Here is a 23,229-nt window from a genome sequence, read left to right as displayed (position 1 = left end):
TTTAATATAACTAATATTATTAATAAGTTTCATGAAAATCGGTAAAGAATTATAAGCTCCACGTCTACCTAAAAATCAAATAAAAAATATTTTTTTCATAAAAAATTTAAAATTTAAAAAAATTTTGAGTGTATTGAAACTTCTTGAAATGTATATCGGGATTATAACCTAATTAATATTATTTGTAAGTTTCATGCGAATCCAATAAACTGTATAGGCTACAGGCGTGGCTAAAAGTCAAAAAATAAAAAAAAAATTCAGTTTTTAAGCCTAATATTCATAATTCTTTGGGAATACTCCCATTTTCACAACAGAAATTATTTTTTTATAGTTTTTACCCTGAAAAAAAGAATTGAACGAAATCGAAATTTTTGTCGAAAAATTCCAATATTTAGAGAAAATATATTTGCGGAAACTCTTCTTTAATTGGCGTCGATTCTCTACCGCGAATCTTGATAAAGTTAATAATAATTTTTGCAAAAAGGAGTAGACTGATAAAAAAGTTGTAAAGAGAAAAATTGCTTATTTTTCCACGTTCCTTCGAATGGCGGTATTTGTTATTTAAAAATCAATTTTTTAAACAAAATTATATAATTATATAATAATGAAATGCTTGGTCTGTCCTTCTGTCCTAACTTGAAGGTGGCCCTTTCTGATTTCACGTGTTTTTTTTAATAGTAATCTTATGACGTGTCAAATTTTGACAATTCTTTTTCTCATTTTTGCCAAAGTTGTATAATTGTGTTTCCAAATTTCGGAATAAGTTTCTTTAAAATTCCAAATTCGAAAATTCAATTCACGAAGCTGAAGTACACAACACTTACCAACGAAATTTTTTTTAAAGTTGATTCAAAAATTGTATACAAATACAAAAAATTTATGATGAGAAAAAAGATGCGCCAGAAAATTTCGTACAAGACAGTAATTTGAAAAAAATTAATTTTTAAGGTACCAGGGGCCAACGAATACCTATTAAATATTAATTATGAAATCACAGGCCTCGAATCAACTTAAAGACACAAAAAGTCGTTTTAGTCGATTTATATTCCAAAAAAAGTGGATTTCTTTTTTATTTTAACAAAAATATTTTACAGATTTTTAAATAAAAAATTTTTTTTTAATAATAATCCTTTTCGAAGGGTTAAAGTTGAAATTTTTGAAAATAATTAAATTTCAAAATAATTGAATTCCTTTAGAGTTATAATTGCAATCATTAAATTTCAAAAAAAAAATTTTCAATGTAAAATTTTAGAAATAATTAAATTTTAGATGCTTTTAAATTCAAATTATTAAAAACTCAATTAATTTTGAATTCAAATTTTTGAGAATAATGAAATTTTATTTGATTTTACATTTAGAAAATAATTGAATTTCAGTTCATTTTGAATTGAAAATTTTGGGAAATAATTGAATTTTAATTGAAATTTTGGATAATAATTTAATTTAAGTTCATTTTTGATTGAAAATTTGGATAATTAATTTTGAATAGAAATTTTTGAAAAAAATTGAATTTTATTTCGTTTTAAATTGAAAACTTGGTAAATAATTAAATTTTAAATTGAAAATTTTGGATAATTGTTGGATTTTTAATTGATTTTGAATTAAAATTTCGGGTAATAATTGAATTTTAGTTTATTTTGAATTGAAATTTTTAAAAAATAATTCAATTTTATTGTTATATTTTTTTTAGATTATAAACAATTCTTAAATTTCATAAAAATTTTAATTGAAAAAATAATTTTGATATAATTGAATTTGTGATGTATTTGATTAAAATTTTTAAAAATAATTAATTTAGTGAAGAATCATTTTAGTTCAAAATTTGTTAAATAATTGAATTGAAGAAGATCTGAAGAAGATCTACATTTTATACCAAAAAATGTATTTTATTTACATTTTTTTTAAAATTGTAAAAAAAATGTCGCATTTTATTAAAATAAGTCGATAATTATCATTATTATATTATATTATTATAATTTTCATGATTCATATCTGATATTATTTATTATTCTCTTTCTCACTAACCTTTTTCAATGAAAGCAATCATCGCTGAGCATGATATAAATTCTTCTTCAGAAGTCACTCCAGGGCACTTAACAATGTAAGGTCTGGATTTATTTAATTTATCCACATCTTTAATTTCAATATCATTAATTGGGACCAAATAAAATTCTTTATTTGATTGTTTAGGACATTCATTGATGCATTTAATACAAGCCCACATTTTTAATATTTTCTAACCTATTATTTGACAGTTTCCAAAAAAAGCGTAACTAGATGCTCATTTTTTTATTATATGCCGCGTGAAAATGAAAGTATGGAGAAAATATAGGAGTTTGGGAGGCAAAACTTTTTAAATTTCTGAAATTTTTTTTTCTCAAATTTTAAACTTTTGGCAAAAACCGTTTAAAAAAAAGGAATTTTTTTTTTAAACTTAGTTTTTTCGTAAAATCTCTAAAATTTCAAAGTTTTAAAAAAGTATAGGGAAAATATGGGAAGAGTATTAGATGCGCAAATTATCTATTTTTTTCAAAAATTAACTTTTTTCGTCAAATTTTTGGTTAAGTCCGTCTACAAAAAGAAAATACTTTCCCCATACTTTTTCAAAACTTTGAAATTTAAGAAATTTGAAAAAACAAAATTAAGTTTTAAAAATTCAAAAACAAGTTTATTTTTAAAAAAATAGATAATTTCCGCCTCCCATTCTCTTCCCATAGTTCCCCTATACTTTCCCCATACTTTTTGACAATTTTGAAACTTTAGAAATTTGACGAAAAAACCAAGTTTAAAAGAAAAAATTATTTTTTATTAAAAGGACTTTGTCAAAAATTTGAAATTTGAAAATTCGAAAAAAAGGCAAATTTTTGAAGAAAAATAGATAGTTTCCGCATCCCATACTCTTTCCATACTTTCCCCATACTTTTTGAAAACTTTTGAAATTTGAGAAATTTGACGAAAAAAACTAGGTTTTTTTAAAAAAATAATTTCTTCTTTTATAAAAGGACTTTGCCAAAAGTTTGAAATTTTTAAGAATTCGACATAAAAGGTAATTTTCAAAAAAATAGATAGTTTCCGCATCCCATACTCTTTCCATACTTTCCCCATACTTTTTGAAAACTTTTGAAATTTGACGAAAAAAACTAGGTTTTTTTAAAAAAATAATTTCTTCTTTTATAAAAGGACTTTGCCAAAAGTTTGAAATTTTTAAAAAGTCGACAAGAAAAGGTAATTTTCAAAAAAATAGATAGTTTCCGCATCCCATACTCTTTCCATACTTTCCCCATACTTTTTGAAAACTTTTGAAATTTGAGAAATTTGACGAAAAAAACTAGGTTCTTTTACTTGGCGTGAATTATTTTGGAGTATTTTATAATAATATTTATATCCTTCATTCATTTTTCGTTAATCCACTTGCAGTAGTATATGTAAAAAAATAATTCACATCAAGATTTTATTATTTCTTACCGTGCGCTATAGTAATACTTTTTGGAGCTTTTAATAAAATCATTTTCCCTTAGTTTTAAAATTTCTCAAATCTGCTGCAATTCTGCGAAGAAAAATTCTGAATTAAAAATATTTTCTTTTTTTAATATCATATAGGATCCTATGCTAAAGCTTCGAGTAGGATGTGTAAAAAAAGAATAAGTTTGGCTCCATTGATGACAGAAGTTAATAATCGATCAACTTCAAGCGAAGAGGAGGATGATGAAAATGTACTATTTAAAGAAAATTGTTTTTTTTGTGCCCATACTCTGCCCATACTTTTCCTATATTTTTGCAATACTTTCGAGATTTAAGAAATGTGACGATAAAAGTGATTAATTACTTGTAATATTACCTCATTATTATTTGTAATTTTATCATGAGGCGGACATTTTAATGTTACTGTAACATTACTGTAGTAGTATTATTGTAATATCACGAATCTTTCATCTGAAATTACTGTGATAATAAGGTAATATTATGTGCAGCTTGGGCACTTTCTTTATTTTTTAACTTTTCGTTTTTTTAAATGGTGCTGATTTCAGTCATATGATTCAAATTTGGTAAAAAAAATCACTTAATAGAACTCTTTTAAAAACATTTCAGGACTTAATTGAAAAAGAAAAAAAAACAGAAAAATTGAAAAATTAAGGAACTCGTTTGGAGGAAGAGCTGCTCCAAAAAAACAATATAAGAAAAACGAGGACAAGGATTATGTTCCAAATAATGAATGAAATTTTTAATTTAAATTTATAAATTATAATTTATTAATAAATAAATATATATTTACACACTGCTTTATAAAGAGCTTCTTTACACACACTTTTCGGTATGTAAAATTTAACTTTTGAGGTTAATGTTGCAAAAAATTAATTTGTATTATAAAAATAATTTTAAAAAAACCGCTGCTAAGTTGAAGTATGAACATTTTGTATTCATAAAATGAACACTTTGTTTTTTTGTGGAGATTTTTTGTGATTAATTTATGGTAACGTATTTAGTATTATAATAATTTTAAATCGGTGTTAAGTTGCATTTTTTGGGTGTTTGCAGAGATAGATTTTTAACATCAATAACTTCGTAATATTTTACAATAAAAGGTTCAATAATAGACCAATTGAGTCGTTTTTAAATAGTCTCCAAGTTGTTCGTAATTTTAAACGATCAAACTAAAAATAAATAAATTTGCGTCTATAAAAGATTAATACTTTTTGAAATAAAAAATAAAAAAAAATTTTGAGAACACTTGTTAAAAATCAAAAAACAATTTTTATTTTCTTAAAAAAGTTTTTTAAAAATTCATTTTGATGGAAATAATTACAGTATAATTATATACATTATAATTATTTTATAAACATTTTTATTTTTAACTGCTTTTAGAGGTTACAAAAACTTTACTTTTATAATAAACATATTTTTATTTTTATTTTTTGATTTTTTAAAATAATAATTTGAAATATATATTATAATAAAGAATAAAAATTCTTGGTGTTTTTGATTTTGTATAATAAAATATTACTTATTTAGTTGACTAATTTAATTAATATTTAATTTGAAATATTTTTACACGGAGAGAAATAGATGGTAAGAATTTATTATCTTAAGATGATAAAATGTAAATGTTATCCGGTACCATTATTTTGCTACTCGGTACTATCAAAGATGTTACATAAAGTATGGTTATGTTAACCACTACAATCAAGATGTTACTCCGTTGAATCTGGATAGTAACTGACAGGATCTATAGATAGCTGTCCGTATATGGGGCAAAATTCCTCAACTGTTCTCGCCCCAAAAATTAATTTCAGTTGATTTCTTGGAATTTCAACATAACATAATTTCTATAAAACTAGTTCAATTACACTTTTCTTATAGGGTTTTCAAAAGGGGGAACCCTATTAATGAGACTAGTTAAGCAAGGCATGTACCCCCCCCCCTAGAGGCCACACGAATTTATCTAGAGGGCTGAAATTTGGTACACATATATGTATTTTGGCGTGTAGATTACAGGAAAAATATAGCGAGAACGATTGGAGTTGATTATCATAGAGATTTCAAGGAAAAACTGATAATTTTCGTTATATGTGAATATGTGTCTATCTATGTGTTTTTACCCTAATAACACAAGATATCTTGGGATATATTGATAATATCCCGCAGATATCCTAGGGAAGTCCTATGGATATCAAAAGGATCTCTTAAGGATATCCAAAAAATCGGCGGTTTGGATATCATTTGGATATCCCATGGATATCTGAGGATATCCACAGGATATCTTCTGGATATCTCCATAGACTTTCATAAATGTCTTCCAGATATCCCATCGATATCGTCAGGATATCCCACAGATATTTTGAGGATATTCTCAGTATATCTTCTAGATGTCAAGAAGATATTCTCAGGATATGTTTTTAAAGTCATTATGGGACTACGAGTGATAATATTCTGTGAATTAAATTTTATATAAATAAAATAAAATGCAACTTGTTTTTCGAGAAAGTTGTTTAATTTGAAAAATTATTAACTAATTTTTTTCTCATTCGTGTTTCATTCCTTTATTCATATGCTTAATATTGTCAGAAAATAAATTGGCCTTAAGCAATATAAATTCTTCCCCGCAAATAACGAATAACTATTAATATTAATTATACATTAAGTGCATGAGTTTATTTAAAAACTTTGAAAAATGCGTTTCAAATCTTCATTTAAAATAAATTAGAAGCTCATAAGATTTTTGTTTTTATTATATTATTATTATTCATTATATTAGCTTAACAATTGTAACCTTTAAAAATATATGTTGTGATATTAAATATCCCGTGAATATCCTAAGAATATCCCACGGACATCCTGAGGATATCCTATGGATATCCTGCGATATAATATCCAATTGATATTTTGTGTATGTCTTAGGGATATCCTATGGATGTCCTGTTGATGTCCCATAGACCGGCGGTTTGGATATCCTAGAGATATCCTATGGATATCCAAAGGATATTGACCGTGAATATGGATATCCTTTTGTTATGAGGGTATGCTTACATTACAGGAAAAATTAAGCAAAATTGGAATTTTTCGACCTGCCTTCACACTTTAACCCCCTTAAATTTTAGGTTTAAGGGTACGGAACCCTCGGTTTTAATTCGAGTGTAATACTGCAAAAAGAAGTATCTTATTTTAAGATGTTTTGGTAGCATTTAGATGTTTAAAATGTCTTAATGTCTTAAAAACGCTACCAAAACATCTTAAAATAAGATACTTCTTTTTGCAGTGAACTCGCACTTGTCTGATTTTTTTCTTCTACATGGTGTTAAAGTACACAAAAAAAATTTTTTATAAACGGCCTTAAGGGTATGTGGGCAAAGGACGTTTTTTTGTGGTTTCAAAAAATCTTTGAAAAAACAAATGATTTCGGGTTAAAATTTTGAATAAATGATTTTGTTTTGTACAAGGAATCTCGCTGTTCTACTCAATTACCATAACTTAACGCAAAAATAATAAAAATAATGCAATAAATAGTAAAATAATGTATTTTATCATAGTTTACTCAGCGGCCACTCGCTCGAATTGGCGCTGTTTACTGGAGCACTGACACACTCAAGCAACGTCTGTGTATGCGCCGCCATCTTTCTTTTCATTTTCGTTTAAAAATGACACTTTTTAAACTTCATTTTTTTATAATTTAACGCAAAATTATGTAATTATCGGAGAACAGTGAGATTCCTTGTACCCTAATCTATCGTCCCTCAAAATTGTAGACAAAAATCTTTTTTCATTTTAGAGTAAGATGTATACTACCAAAACACATTTTCCCATATTACTTTCACGTGGGAGGTTCCCGCATACCCTTAAGCATCGAAAATTAAATTTTTTCCTTAAATTTTAAGAAACAACGCTATGAAAAGAAAAATTTGGATTTCAAATTCTTAAAGTAAAGAAAAAATCCTTTCGAAAACTCTATAATAAAAGTGTAATTGAATAAGTTTTATAAACATTATGTTGAGTTGAATTTTTGAGAAATCGATTGAGAGTTGAAATTTCGAACCCCTGTATCTTGAAAGCCCTTTGCTGTTGGATTAAATCGTTTGGTGGTATAATGTAGGTCCACTATGACTATACTTCAGCCAGGTATCAATTCAATCTTGAGAAATTAATTTTTGGGGTGGAAACAGTTGAGGAATTTTGCCCCATATGTAAGATCAAATATGCTATCTAGTACTATCTATTTCTCTCCATGTAAGATTTCCGTTGGCTTCAATTACGGCGGGCAAAGTATCTTCAAAAAATATACATGTAATTTTGGTTACCGAAATTGATACACATGCGCTGTAATTGAAAATTACCGTATTATTTTTTTATTTCTCATGTTTATTAAAATAATTGATATTTATAAAGTTTAACTTTTTCTTAATATCTAAATAACATAAGCTTTTAGTTTAATAAGTCTTCAATTTACTTTATACAATAGAAATGTCGAATTTTCTATTTCAAAGGTATTTTGACTGGAATCTTGCCATAATTCGTAAATTTACCCTATGTATTTTCACGTATAGATTACAGGAAATATATAGTGAACCTGGTTGGAATTGATTATCATAGCGTTATCAAGGAAAAATGAATTTTTACAAAAAAATGACTATGTACCCCCCTCCCTTTTTAACAGCCACATCTTCTGACATGGAGAGTTCAAATTTGGTACACTAATGTATTTTTACGTGAAAATTACAGGAAAAATATAGCGAAATTTGATTCGGATCAAAAGTCAGGGAATTTTTTTCTTAATACTTGCTGGATACCCTGAATAAAAAATTTCTAAGCAAAGTTGAAAATATTGAAAAGGAGCGTAAGTGATCTGGAGTAAAGAAATTCTGGTTGTGAGATGAATTTTGATAAAATGTGGAAAAAATGAAATTTATATACACTAAGAGTGCTTAAATATGAATATAATATTAATTTTAATATTGTGTTGATCTATTATTACACGATTTAAAGAGTTTTAGAAATTCATACTGGGGGTGCTGTGAACATAAGTAAACTCATTTCTAACATTTTTTTGAAGATACATTTATTGTCCTGAAAAAGTTGTCAAGGAAAAATAAAAAATTTGGAAAAAAGGATTTAATTTCCCTAGTGCACACAATATTCAACCCAGACTGTTCATATTTGGTGTACAAATGTATTTTTGCGTGAAAATTACAGGGAAAAAATGTGAGCACGATTGGAGTTGATGATCAATTTTTAAAGAAAAAAGATAGTTTTAGAAAAAAATGTATTTTTCCACTAAAAACGAAGAAATATTTATCAGAATTGATTCAAATTTATACATTTATACGTATTTTTACGTGAAGATTAAAAATATATAGTGAGGACGGAGTTGATGGTTCTGGTGCTGTCAAGAAAAACTGATAATTTTGTAAAAAATCATGATTTTTCTCCCAATAGCGAAGAAAATTTCTATTTAAGGGGATTCAAATTTATTCATTTTCACGTATTTTTATGTGTAGAGTATAGAAATAATTTAACAAATATGATTAGCAGTTGTTTTAATTCAGTTTTTTTCGAAAAAGTGTATTTTTTTCTAATTTTTTCCTCTTCCTCCTATTCTTTCTTTTTTAGTTTGATATTTTTTTCACATTTTTTAAAGAAATTTTTTATTTTAAATGAAAAAAAAATCCGGCAAGTGCGAGTTACACTCGCACTGTAATCGAGGGTTCCGTACACGAAGCAAACTTATTTGGTATAAAAACAAATGTTTAAAAAATGTAAATTTTGCATGTCGAATAATGTATAATAAGTAAGAAGAAAAGGAACAATTTTCTTAAATATTTTTAAAAAATTGTTCCTTTTTGTATCTCTTATATTATTTGACATACAAAACTTATATTTTTTAAACATTTGTTTTTATACCAAATAATTTCGCTTCGTTTACGAAATCATCGCTTTCAGTATCCGATTTTTTGTTAATTTTAAAAAATTACATAGGTAATATGTGACCGGGTCGAAGAAAACGTTGTTATCGATCAAAAAATCTATTTTCTATGATGGTTTCTTATAGTTTAAAGTCCTAAAACTACAATGCAACTAGTCCTAAATATTAAAAAAAAATTTTGCATTTATTTAAAAAAAATTTTTAAAAAATTTTATTTCGAAATTTTTTTTTTTTTTGAATAGAAATAATTTCTAAGGCAAAAATCACTATTAGTATTTTTGCTTAAAATAAAAAATTTTAAAAATTAAATTTTTCAAAATTAACGGAAAATTCTACCTAAATCCTCGAAGATGGTCTCCAGGTATACCCGTCATCGGCGACCTGGTTGTACAAGTGTTAAGAATATTTTTTCAAATTTTAGACATGAATGCCAAAACCATTAACAAAAAAATTCGAGCTAAATTCATGGCGGTGATCCTTAAATATGCTCCTCATCGGTAACCTGGTTTTGTAGGTAAGAAATAACCAAGGATTTTTTGTGTGGTTGTCAGTTCTGAAGGAGCATAAAAATTTTTGACCTATAGAACATTAGCAAGTTGTTTAAATTTAAATTTAAATTTTTTAATGTTCAAAAAATTATTTAACGTAAAACTTTCAACGCGTTTTTTTCTAAAAGTTGATTTTGGTCGATAGCACCGTTTTCTCATACTCGGCCACATATATTCTTTTTAAAAAAATATTAAAGTTAATTTTATAAAAAAATTTTCTATATTTAACGTATTGTTTTAAATTATAGCGCGATTTTATTGTGATAAGTTTCAAAAAACAAAAGCAACATAGCGTTTCTGAGGATACGTAAATAGACAGTTGATTCTTTTTCAAGTGGCTTGACGGATCAAAAAAATCTATTTATTCGTTAAAATAATTTGTGAAGAGATTTATTTTTGTTGGTAAGTAGTATTTTATTTTGTCATTAGATTAATTCAAATATTATATTTAATTATTTAATATAAGTAATAGAATTTATAATTATAAAAATTTTATTTTTATTTACAATGAATTTTATTAAACTAAAAATAATTTTTTTTATTTTTTATTATTTAGTTAATTATTAAATTAAAAATTATTTATTCGAATTTTTATTTTAAAAAAATTTATCACAAATATTTAATTATAATTTTTAGAAATATTTTCCATTTTCAAATTATCATTTTAAAAAATATTTTTTAAACTTATTTCAACGAATGTATGAATAAATTTCATTCACTTTTTTAAATTGAAAATTTTATTTTTCAAAAAATTAAAAAAATAACGTAAAAAATAGGAAAAAATTTTTTCTTTTTACTTTCAAAAATTTATTTTTCCAAAAATTGTAAAAATATTGCAAAATATGTAAAAAAAAAATTTTTCTCTTTACTTTCAAAAAATTATTTTAAGAATTAAAAATAAATAATTTTAAAATATGAAAATTTTTTTTTACTTTGCAAAATTTATTTTTCAAAGAATTTCAAAAATAATGCAAAAAATGTAACAAAAAGTAAACAAAATTTTTTCTTACATTTTTTGCAATACTTTCGCAATTCTATGAAAAAAAAATTTTTCAATGTAAAAAAAGTTTACGATTTTTACATTTTTTGCAAGACTTTTGCAATTCTTTAAAAAAAAATATTTCAAAATAAAGAATTTGAAAAAAAAAATTCTCCTTTTTTACCTTTATAAATTTATTTTAAGAAAAGCAAATATATTGCAAAAATATGAAAAAATTTTTTTACTTTGCAAAATTATTTTTTCAAAGAATTGCTAAAATATTGCAAAAAATGTAAAGAAAAGTAAAAAATTTTTTTACATTTTTTGCAAAACTTTTGCAATTTTTTGAAAAATAAATTTTGCAAAGAAAAAAGAAATTTTTCATATTTTTCACAATACTTTTGCAATTCTTTGAAAACAAATATTTCAATATAAAGAATTTAAAAAAATCAATTTCTCTTCCATTTTTGTAACTATTGGGAAATAAAATATTAATTTATATTACTTATTTATTTAAAAACTAACAGAAAAAGAAGAATACAGTAATGCCGGCATATACCGTTACGGAATATAATGAAATGGTCGCTTTTTATCAACAATATGACAATAATGCCAATCGTGCAGCGCGAGAATTTAGGATACGCCATCCAGGAAGAAGGCCGACCCACCAAACAATACTTCGAGCTGTACAAAGACTTAGGTAGAATGGAAATGTTCTTCCGAACAACATTGACGTAGTGGGGGCTCCCAGGTGAGTGAGAACAGTAGAAAACAAGAGAAGAATCATCCACTACTTTCAAGAAAATCCAAGGCACAGCATTAGAGATGCTGTGCGTGATTTGAATTTAACGTATTGGACGATACAACAAACGCTAAGGGATGCGGGGTAATATATATTTCTTCATAATACTTAATCATACGAGTTAAGCATAATACTTGAGCATAATACTTGAGCATAATACTTGAGCATAATACTTGAGCATAATACTTGAGCATAATACTTGAGCATAATACTTGAGCATAATACTTGAGCATAATACTTGAGCATAATACTTGAGCATAATACTTGAGCATAATACTTGAGCATAATACTTGAGCATAATACTTAAGCATAATACTTAGGTAAAATACTTAGGTATAATTGCTAGGTATAATACTTAGGTGAAAAACTTAGGTATAATACTATAGCATAATACTTAGGTAAAATACTTAGGTATAATTGCTAGGTATAATACTTAGGTGAAATACTTAGGTATAATATCTAGGTATAATATCTATGTATAATATCTAGGTATAATATCTAGGTATAATACTTAGGTATAATACTTAGGTATAATACTTAGGTATAATACTTAGGTATAATACTTAGGTATAATACTTAGGTATAATATCTAGGTATAATACTTAGGTATAATACTTAGGTATAATACTTAGGTATAATATCTAGGTATAATACTTAGGTATAATACTTAGGTATAATACTTAAGTATTATACTTAAACATAATACTATAGCATAATATTTAGATAAAATACTTAAGGAAGATTGGCAAATGTCATGGTCGCGCAAGTGAAATCCCAGGGACCTTCACCTACGAAGTTTAAAGCCAGACGGCAGTTCCGTAGTGAAAAGTGTCCAGCCAAAGGGTGTTTCTTTTAGCGGGTCGGCAGGAGAAAGCTAAACCTCTCACAACCTGGAGAGCCGGGCTCCAAGGCGTCTGATCCTTGTAGTTGCAATAACCTCCTTGGTGTAGCAGATTTTTTTTACATCCTACAAGAAACAAAAAAAACTTATGTACAATACTTAAGTAAAATACTTAAGTATAATATTTAGATAAAATACTTAAGTGTCATACTCAGGTATAATACTCAGGTATAATACTTTAATAAATAAGTAAGTATAATACTAATGCATAATACTTAGGTAAATTACTTGTATTGTACGTAGGTATAATACTTAGGTAAAATACTTAGGTATAATACTGAGGTAAATTACTTAAGTAATATACTTAGGTATAATATTGAAGCATTATACTTAAGGTGTATGCTTGGATTCGCCATAGCTTAACATGTTAGTGTTATGCATTGGATTTTTGTTCTGATTTTCATTAATTAATTTTTTATATTTCTTTTTAAACAGTTTCCATGATTACCATTTCCTGGCAGTCCAAGAGTTACACGCTGGGGATTCCCAAAGAGGCATTGCATTCAGCAATTGGAGTTTGGAGCAGCATCGTGGCGATCCAAATTTTTCGGAGAGGATCCTCTTTACAGATGAGTCAACTTTTGGGAGAGTTGCTTCGTCGTGGAATTCCCACAACAACCATTCTTGGGCTCAGGAGAACCCTTTTTTAATTTCTCGGCAGCGATGTCACATACGTTTTTCTTTGAATGTGTGGTGTGGAGTAGTGGGAGACCGTTTGGTAGGGCCGTTTTTCCTTGATGGAAATTTGAACGCCGATATGTACTGTGAGTTTTTGGATGAGGAGTTGCCAAGACTTTTAGAGGAAGCAGGCGTCACCCGTGAAAAAATTAGCCAAATGTATTTGGCTCAAGACGGCGCACCACCTCATAGACACGAAAAAATCATCCAGCGACTACGGAGAATGTTTGGTGACCGAATCATCGCGCTCGGAACAGATGTTCCATGGTCTCCAAGGTCCCCCGATTTCAACGTCCTCGATTATTTTGTTTGGGGCTACGTAAAAGACTTTGTCTACGCTGTAGAAATTGAAAATGTTGAGGAATTACGCCAAAGAATTCTGGACGCATTTGCAACAATTACACCAGTAATGTTGCTAAATGCAACTCGCAGTTTCCGACAACGCGCACAGATTTGCGTACAACAAAATGGAAACCATTTTGAACAATTCTTATGAATTGTTCTTAATGAGTAATTGTGCTATTGACGTACCTCACATTTACTGATTGTATCATCACTTGATCAATTCTTAAAAATGTTAACAATTTTAATTAACAACAAAGAAAATTAAAAGGCATTAAAATAAGATGCAACGCTTATTATATTTATCCAATTTTGCTTATTTTAATCCATTTTGGTATGAAAATAACCAAAATTGAATTAAAATAATAAGCATTGCATCTTATTTTAATGCCTGTTAATTTTCTTTGTTGTTAATTAAAATTGTTAAAATTTTTAACAATTGATCAACTTATTATTTTAATCCATTTTGTTATTAAAGTAGCGTTGTAGCTTATTATACCTTATAATTTTTTGTGAATGTTACTCCTGAGCATCACTATCATCTTTAAGCGGGCGCCTACTTTACAGAAAGTCAAAAAATGTGTAAATTTCAGGAATTTTTTTCTCAAACGCATTAAAATATATTGATGCTAGTTTTTGTGGATGTTTTCTTACATATTTATACCTTCGAAATATAATTTTTTTATTGAAATAAATGAAATTTAATAATAAAATAAACGTCATATACACGCTGCTGAGATTTTCCCATTGCGCCCAATCTAGGGTCCACAATTTTTATCAAAAACAAATAAACACAATTTTTTCTTCAATCGTACATTAGTGCTTTCTTTATGAATAAAATTTTTTTTTAAAAGTTAAATGTAACATTTTGGTTTAAGAAAAAGTAAGTTTTTTTTGTCGAAAATTAAATTTTTTTAAAGTCATGTAAAATTTTAAATTTTCACTTTCTATCGAAATGTTTTAATTCGTATAGAAGATAATAATGTACGATCAAAGAAACAATTTGGTTTTTTTGTTTTTGATAAGAATTGTGGACCCTAGATTGGGCGCAGTGGGAAAATTTTAGCAGTGAGGCGTTATGACATTTATTTTTTTATTCAATTTTATTTTCTTTAATGAAAAAATTAAATTTTAAAGGCTTAATATATAAGAAAACATCCACGAAATTCCTAAAATTTACACATTTTTTGACTTTCTAAAGTAGGCGCCCCCCTTAAAATTATAATCTTCATCAATTCGAATTTTGTTATTTCTTGGTTAGAATTGTTTAAATTTTTTCTTTAATTTTTTAATTTCTTTAATTTTAATTTTTAATTTCCCAATATAATTTCTTCTCCTGTTCATTTGCATTTTATGCTATCAATTAATGTTATAATAGTTATAATAAAAAAACATCTGATATAACCGTTCTTTACTATAAAAATTTAACCCTCGACAGACACATCTCTTTTTTAATTAAGAAGATCACTTAGGGTTTACTAAACTCACGAAAATACGTTCGATATAATTTTCCTTTAATCTACTCACGAAAATACGTAAGTATACCAAATTTGATTATCGTAGCTCCAAAACTCTGAAAGTTAAGGGGGGCACACTTTTTTCCGAAATTTCATGTTTTTGTTCTATAACTATATTAAATTCAATGCCAATGAAGTTCGCTATAATTTTCCTTCAATCAACTCATGAAAATACGTACAATTTTTCCATTTTACAATTTACTTCAATTTAATCAAATTTGGGTTAAGTTGAATTCGATCGAATTTTGAAGAATATAAATTTATTCAAATTTTAATCAATTTTGTATTAAATCAAATCAAAGTAAAAATTTAACCTGTCCACAGTCCATTAAAATGTTATGTGATCTAAGTTCATATCAATTTTAATTTCAAAGGTATGAACTTTAATGTGTTAAGCTATGTGTATTACTTTTCGATTCTGAAAAATTGTCCTTTTTAAATTATTGTTTTTGTTTATCCTAAATAAATATTGTTGTATAAAAAAGTTTTTATTATTAATTACTTTCTCAAGTACTGTTTTTATATTATTTACATTTTGAATATTTTATTACTTTTTTTCTAAGTTATTAGTCAATAGAAACAAAGAATAATATTCTGCCTTGATGCGTTCATCCATCTTTTTATTTACCAATGAAAACAATTTTAGATCAATTAAACAAAAATATATAACTAATAAATAAGAAAAGTTTTTTTCAGAAAAAATGTTTTTTAAAAAAAATAAACAAGATAATTTGTAGTATTTGACTTGTATCTGTCAATTTCTTTAAATTTACAAATGTTTAAGAAAGGTCTTCCACCCAAACTGACAATTATCTCTGATCGCTGGTTAAGTCGTTTGTCTTTTGATTTCACATCACAACTCAGTTTCTATGAATTTTTATGTTTAAAAAAACTGCACTCATGGCACCTCAAAACTTGAAGATACGATGGAAATACCAAAGGTCAAATTATACCAACCATAATACTTCTCATTTGATGGGAATGTAATTATTTTTGAATTTATAAAATAATTAATGGGAAAAATGTAAAATTACACTACCGTCCGAAATTGTGCGAACTCTGCTTTTTCAACAACTATAAAACTGTTCAAATCTTCAAAAATATTAAAACTAAAATTTTTTCCTCTTTATTTTATTAAAGCTAATAAAATTCTGAAAGAAATGACACCTTGACAAAGAGAATGTGTTAATTTTTCAATTAGATATCTAAGAAAAACCCAATTTTCAATGTTTTTACTATTTTTTTTATTTCTCTGGCAAAAATTAATATTTTTAAACGTTCTTAGGCTCATTGAAATCGTATTTTGTTATGCAATTCAAATTATATAAAACAATTCATGTACACATTCTTCGCTAGCGTATGCAAACCGTGAAAGTTGGCTCATAAAATGTCAAAAAATTTAAATTTAATTCTACAATAAAATATAATGTTTAAAAATCAAGTAAATATATCATTCTAAACTTCTCTGATTTATGTAAGTAAATTTAAGATTTATACATTTTACTGATCATTTTTTGTCATATAAATATTAATCACAATTTTTTGACATTTTATGAGCCAACTTTCACGGTTTGCATACGCTAGGGAAGAATGTGTACATGAATTGTTTTATATAATTTGAATTGCATAACAAAATACGATTTCACTGAGCCTAAGAACGTTTAAAAATATTAATTTTTGCCAGAGAAATAAAAAAAATAGTAAAAACATTGAAAATTGGGTTTTTCTTAGATATCTAATTGAAAAATTAACATATTCTCTTTGTCAAGGTGTCATTTCTTTCAGAATTTTATTAGCTTTAATAAAATAAAGAGGAAAAAATTTTAGTTTTAATATTTTTGAAGATTTGAACAGTTTTATAGTTGTTGAAAAAGCAGAGTGCGCACAATTTCGGACGGTAGTGTAATTTTTATAAAAGTTATTTATTTTTCCTATTTTTATTACTAAGAAAAATGAATGGTGTAACAATGTATATATAAATATTCTAATTTATTAATTGATTCTTTTATTTATTTTAAACTTTAATTATTTTTTTATTTTCCTCCACAATACTAAGTTTTTTCAGATACTCATAATTTACTAAATAAAACATTCTCCTATTTTTAGTCTTTGTGTCATCAGAGAAAAGAGTTAACTAATTACTATTTTTTTAGTATTTATTTTCAACGGGTTAAGTCCACAGTAAATATTATAATTCCTTAATGGCAAATAGCATAAAAAAATTTTGTTTATAGATTTTTTTGTTTATATTTTCGATTCCTATTAAAAAAAGACCTTATATTATTTATCGCTAAAGAAAAAATATCTATTGTTGACTTAAACTTATTTTGTTTTTTACAAAATTAGTTAATTCGTATTACCATTTATGGTCATGTTTTGTTTTTTGTAAATTGACGTTTCAGTTAATTGAAAACGTATCATTTTCCCTGGTTATATATAAAAATATTAAAAATACGGAAAATGTTTTACTTAGTACAGTGGATATCTCAGAAAACTATCAGCATTGTGGAAGAATTCGAAGTTGTAAAAATAATGAAAGATTATGCTATTATTTCATGGAACAACAAAACATACAAGGCTAAAATATTAGCGATTAATGGTAAATAAATAATATAAATCCGTATAGTTTTTACAAAACTTGATAGATTTTAATTTATGAATATAATTTTTTTAAAGTATTTTACATGTACTTTTCAATTCCAATAATTCCTTTTTGAAAAAAAGTTTATTTCCTCTCCTATTTACAAGGAGGAAATGAAATATTTGAAACAAAATGTTTTTTATTTTAACAATATTTTCATTCAAAAAAATTTTTATTTTAGTGAATTTAATTTTTTAACTATTTTTTACTCTATGTATTCAATTTAACTTTTATTATTAGAGGACAAACAATGGTTGGAAAAATTAGAGGTGAACACAGTAGGTTTCATTATTGGTGAAACGGTACCAAATGGTAATTATTTATTACATAAATTTATAATGCAGATTATAGGTTATAATAAACTATTGCAATTACAGGAAATGCTTCATGACATTTTTATATTTTAATTTTGTTTTTAAGTTTCATAAAGGATCCCAAGTCAAAATTCCAATTCGGTACTAGCTAATTATTTAACAAACTTTTTAGATACTTTTCAGCCCTGGCGGATTCGATTTGCGTAATGTCTACTTAACTAAGTGGACTTTAGGTAGACATTAGGTAAACATGTAAAAAAACGTATAAAAAAGCTATTAATCGACTATTTATGATAAAAAAAGTTGATAAAAGGGTAAATGAATGTTTATAGAGTAAATTCTTACAAAATTTGTAATTAATAAAGCATTAAATAATTAATAATGAATGGAAATGTGCGCGAGGTACCTGATCAGTTCAGCTGTACAATTATTTTCGTGCTATTTTCATGAAAAGAATATAAATTAACGGCAAAAACAATTGATATTTATAAAAAAGTGTAAAATTGATTTAATTTGAGTGTTTGCAATACGAATTATTAAATAATAATTAAGTTTTTATCAAATGTGAATAGTGTTGTGAAAACCTGTGAACACTAATGAGTTACTACATTACCGATCGCATATGATAATAAAAAGTTCTCGATGAGTGTAAAAAGAAAGCTGCAATTTAACCAAGTACATAATTTCCGAGAATGCCAGAGATGGCGCCACCAGTTTTTACAATACAGTGCGAGCATGTTTTCTTCCAAGCTTTTGCTTTGAAAGAAACTAATTAATTAATTAAATAATTAACTAGTTAATTAATTATTAACTAGTTAATAAAAAAATTAATTAATTTATTAAATAATTAATAATTAATAATATGCAAGAAAAAGCAATAAATAATTAAATAACAATAATTTTTTTATTAAATAGTTAATTAACTAATTAATTAATTAACTAGTTAATAAAAAAATTATTGTATAATAATAAAAAATTAATAATAATAATTTTAATAAAAATAATTTTTTTATTAACTAGTTAATTAATTAATTAACTAGTTAATAAAAAAATTATTGTTATTTAATTATTTATTGCTTTTCCTTGCATATTATTAATTCTTAATTAATAAATTAACTAGCAACTTTGTCGTCCGCAAGCGGCCGACTACGTTGCTAGTGTGCATTAACCATATTTTTTATTCATTTTTTTTCAAAAAAATTTAATATTAGAAATGTAAAGAAAATTTATTTATATTGGATCTACCACCCAAGTAGCAAGGAATATTGCTCGAATGTCAAGCTGATATCAAGCGGCAATATTTTTGTGACATTCAGGCGATATCATAATGTCCTCTTCACGGGGACATTCCTCGGTGATGTATCTATATGATCTATGTGACGGTCTTTCACACAAAAAATGTAACGCATTACAAAACTTACATTCTACATTTATTAAACCTAAATAATTCTGTGGAACTTTACTTTCATTGAAATCTTTAAAAGACATTATTGCAACTCCTGCAGTTTTTTTATTCAAATTATTGTTTTTACATGCCAAATTCTTTTCTTGACGCACTTTCTTTTCATCTTCCGTTTCCGTAGAAAATTTTTTCTTCTTACATGACAAATTATTTTCTTGACGCACTTTCTTTTCATCTTGAGTTTCCATTGATATTTTGCTTTTCCTACATGCCAAATTTTTATCCTTGCGTATTTTCTTTTCATCTTCAGTTTTTATAGATAATTTCTTTTTTTTTGTATGTCAAATTTTTTTTTGCGCTCTTTCTTTTTTATTTCTGTTTTATTACGATTACGTTTTCTCAATCTCTCATTTTCCTGTCTTATTATTTTCTGCTCATATGTAACTTCGCGCCTTGCCTTCCTTTTTCTTCCCTTCTCTTTAATTGCTCGAATTATCTTTTTATCATTTTCTTTACTCAGAAAATTCTTCATTTTTAAATATTCATGTGGTGAAATTTTGTTCACATTATTATCAGTTGTACGAATTATTTTCTTTTCACTAGTGTCATTTAGAGAATGTTTAATTTTTTAATGTTGTGTTAATAGAACTCTGTTAATATTATTACTGTGCAAAGTATTAAAAACAGAACAAGAGTTTAAAATATAATTTTTATGTTCCTAAGTTCAATTTATGAAAAGACGGTTCTAATTATTCTCTATTATCGAATTCCTATTGTGAGACGTTCTTACTGCCAGAAGATGATTTAAGCGATTATTTTCAAACATTGACTTAAAATGGTTTCTCATTTTGTTATTATCAGTTTCATAATTTACACGGTTTGGCATTACGTTAAATAATACAGATGTTGCAAATGCTATTGCATATACTCCACACTAAACACTACCAAAAAGTTGTTGATTAACAGCTTCAAAAACTACTGTTGGTTTAAAAGGGAACAATCTAATTAAACATTTTATTTGATGCACATTTAAACACCCCTCATTAAGGCTATCAAAAATATAAAGCCTTACTCTATCGTAATAAACATAAATTCAGTGACCATAATTGTTATTACCGCTAAAAAGTATTTGAATATGTTTATCACCTTCTCTAATTGGGACAATAAAATCAAGCATTTGTACATACAAAGTACTTTGCACATTGAAAAATGAATTGGAATCTTTTCTTAATAATTCTTCAAATTTGTGCATATGCATGTAATTTAATAATAATTTATTTCTATTTTCAATAATTTTTAAATCTTTATCACTTAAAATAACATACTCTTTTATGTTGGCCATAGTATACTTCGTTTAATTTTATTTTTGATTGATGAAAATCTAAATATCTTTAACCCTTTTGCTCACTCTCTCTAATATAACCAATTTATCCTTTTATTAAATATAACCAATTTTGTCTTTAATTCAATACAACCGATTTTACCTTTTATTAAAAATAAGCAATTTTTCCTTTAATTCAATACAATTAATTTTACCTTTTACTAAATATAACCAATTTTTCCTTTAATCCAATATAACCAATTTTTACTTTAATCCAATAAAACTACCAAATATCCAAAAGAATGAGAGAACTATGTGTAACTATGAATCAGTAACTACTGATCAGCCAATAAGTGCAAAAAGGACACTCTTATATGAGTAGTCAGTAGTTCATTACAAATAACATATATATGTACGTATTTATACCTGTATTAAAACCCAGGAACAAATACCACAAAAAAACCAACCATTGGACAATAGAACCTTTGTTAATGGGGATTAACTCTGAGGACCCAGGTAATAATTTCTTTTTTCACATTTATTATATAGAAAAATAAAGATGTACCAACCCTTGGCCAATAGAACCTTTGTTAAGGAAGATTAACTCTGAGTACATAATGAAATGTACAGTAGGTTTACATTGACATCGGCACGTCCGACGTCTCGAAATTTTTTCCGTGTATTATCACAAGGAAATATAAAGATAAAAGTCAAAAACTGAAGAGGTAATGTATATCTTTCTTTCTCACATCAAGGAATATAACATATAATTTTCATTTAATATTGCATTTCTCTATCTAGAGGATTCAAAATAACATAAGAATATCTTCGCCTAAAAATCTTACTCTTCTTTCTTTCTGTTTTAAAAATAAAAAAATATGTATATACCAGTATTAGACTCTCAGAACAATTACCACAAACAATACCAATCCTTGGACAATAGAGCCTTTGTTAATGAAGATTAATTCTGAGGGGCCAGGTAATAATTTTTAAATTTTTTTATTAAAATTTTCTGGGGCTCTAATACAGGTAGGGGAGAGTGATAAACAGTGGGACAGTTTAAACAGTAGGTCACTTTAATTTTCTGAAAAACTACTTAAAGAAACTCGACCAAAATTTAAATGTAAACCATGTTTATGACAACACACTATCTATACGCATGCGCATTTATACTTACACAGCGACTAAAAATGTGATTTTTTTATGCTAAAAAACATTAAAAAATTCAAAATTTATAATTATTACAATTATTGTTCGGCAACATTTGAAAAATAACACTTGATCAGAGAACGACTATTCAAATTTTCCTCCAAATTGTTTTTATGTTATGACCAAATTATGACGTATGATCAGCAGTACTGTAAACGTAAAAAAAATAATAACAATTTTTTATATGAAACTTGACATCGTATTATAAAAATGTAAAATATTATTAAAATATAAGTGTTTTGCAACATTTGTTAACGTTATTTAATGCCAAACATATATATTTATAAAGTATGAAGCAGAATATTATTATTGAAACAAATATTCATTATTTAATAAATAGGTGTCCCACTGTTTAACACAAACCTTGAATACAAGAAAAATGTATCAAGTTCCAAAAACTTGAAATTTTTCTATTTAATCACAATATAATTTAAATAGAATATATACACTACCGTCCGAAATTGTGCGCACTCTGCTTTTTCAACAACTATAAAACTGTTCAAATCTTCAAAAATATTAAAACTAAAATTTTTTCCTCTTTATTTTATTAAAGCTAATAAAATTCTGAAAGAAATGACACCTTGACAAAGAGAATGTGTTAATTTTTCAATTAGATATCTAAGAAAAACCCAATTTTCAATGTTTTTACTATTTTTTTTATTTCTCTGGCAAAAATTAATATTTTTAAACGTTCTTAGGCTCATTGAAATCGTATTTTGTTATGCAATTCAAATTATATAAAACAATTCATGTACACATTCTTCCCTAGCGTATGCAAACCGTGAAAGTTGGCTCATAAAATGTCAAAAAATTGTGATTAATATTTATATGACAAAAAATGATCAGTAAAATGTATAAATCTTAAATTTACTTACATAAATCAGAGAAGTTTAGAATGATATATTTACTTGATTTTTAAACATTATATTTTATTGTAGAATTAAATTTAAATTTTTTGACATTTTATGAGCCAACTTTCACGGTTTGCATACGCTAGCGAAGAATGTGTACATGAATTGTTTTATATAATTTGAATTGCATAACAAAATACGATTTCAATGAGCCTAAGAACGTTTAAAAATATTAATTTTTGCCAGAGAAATAAAAAAAATAGTAAAAACATTGAAAATTGGGTTTTTCTTAGATATCTAATTGAAAAATTA

This window comes from Leptopilina boulardi, unplaced genomic scaffold (assembly GCF_019393585.1).
Source record: "Leptopilina boulardi isolate dan_hultmark-lab unplaced genomic scaffold, ZJU_Lbou_2.1 LbouV2_191, whole genome shotgun sequence".
Lineage (NCBI taxonomy): Eukaryota > Metazoa > Arthropoda > Insecta > Hymenoptera > Figitidae > Leptopilina > Leptopilina boulardi.
This window is presented reverse-complemented; position numbering follows the sequence as displayed.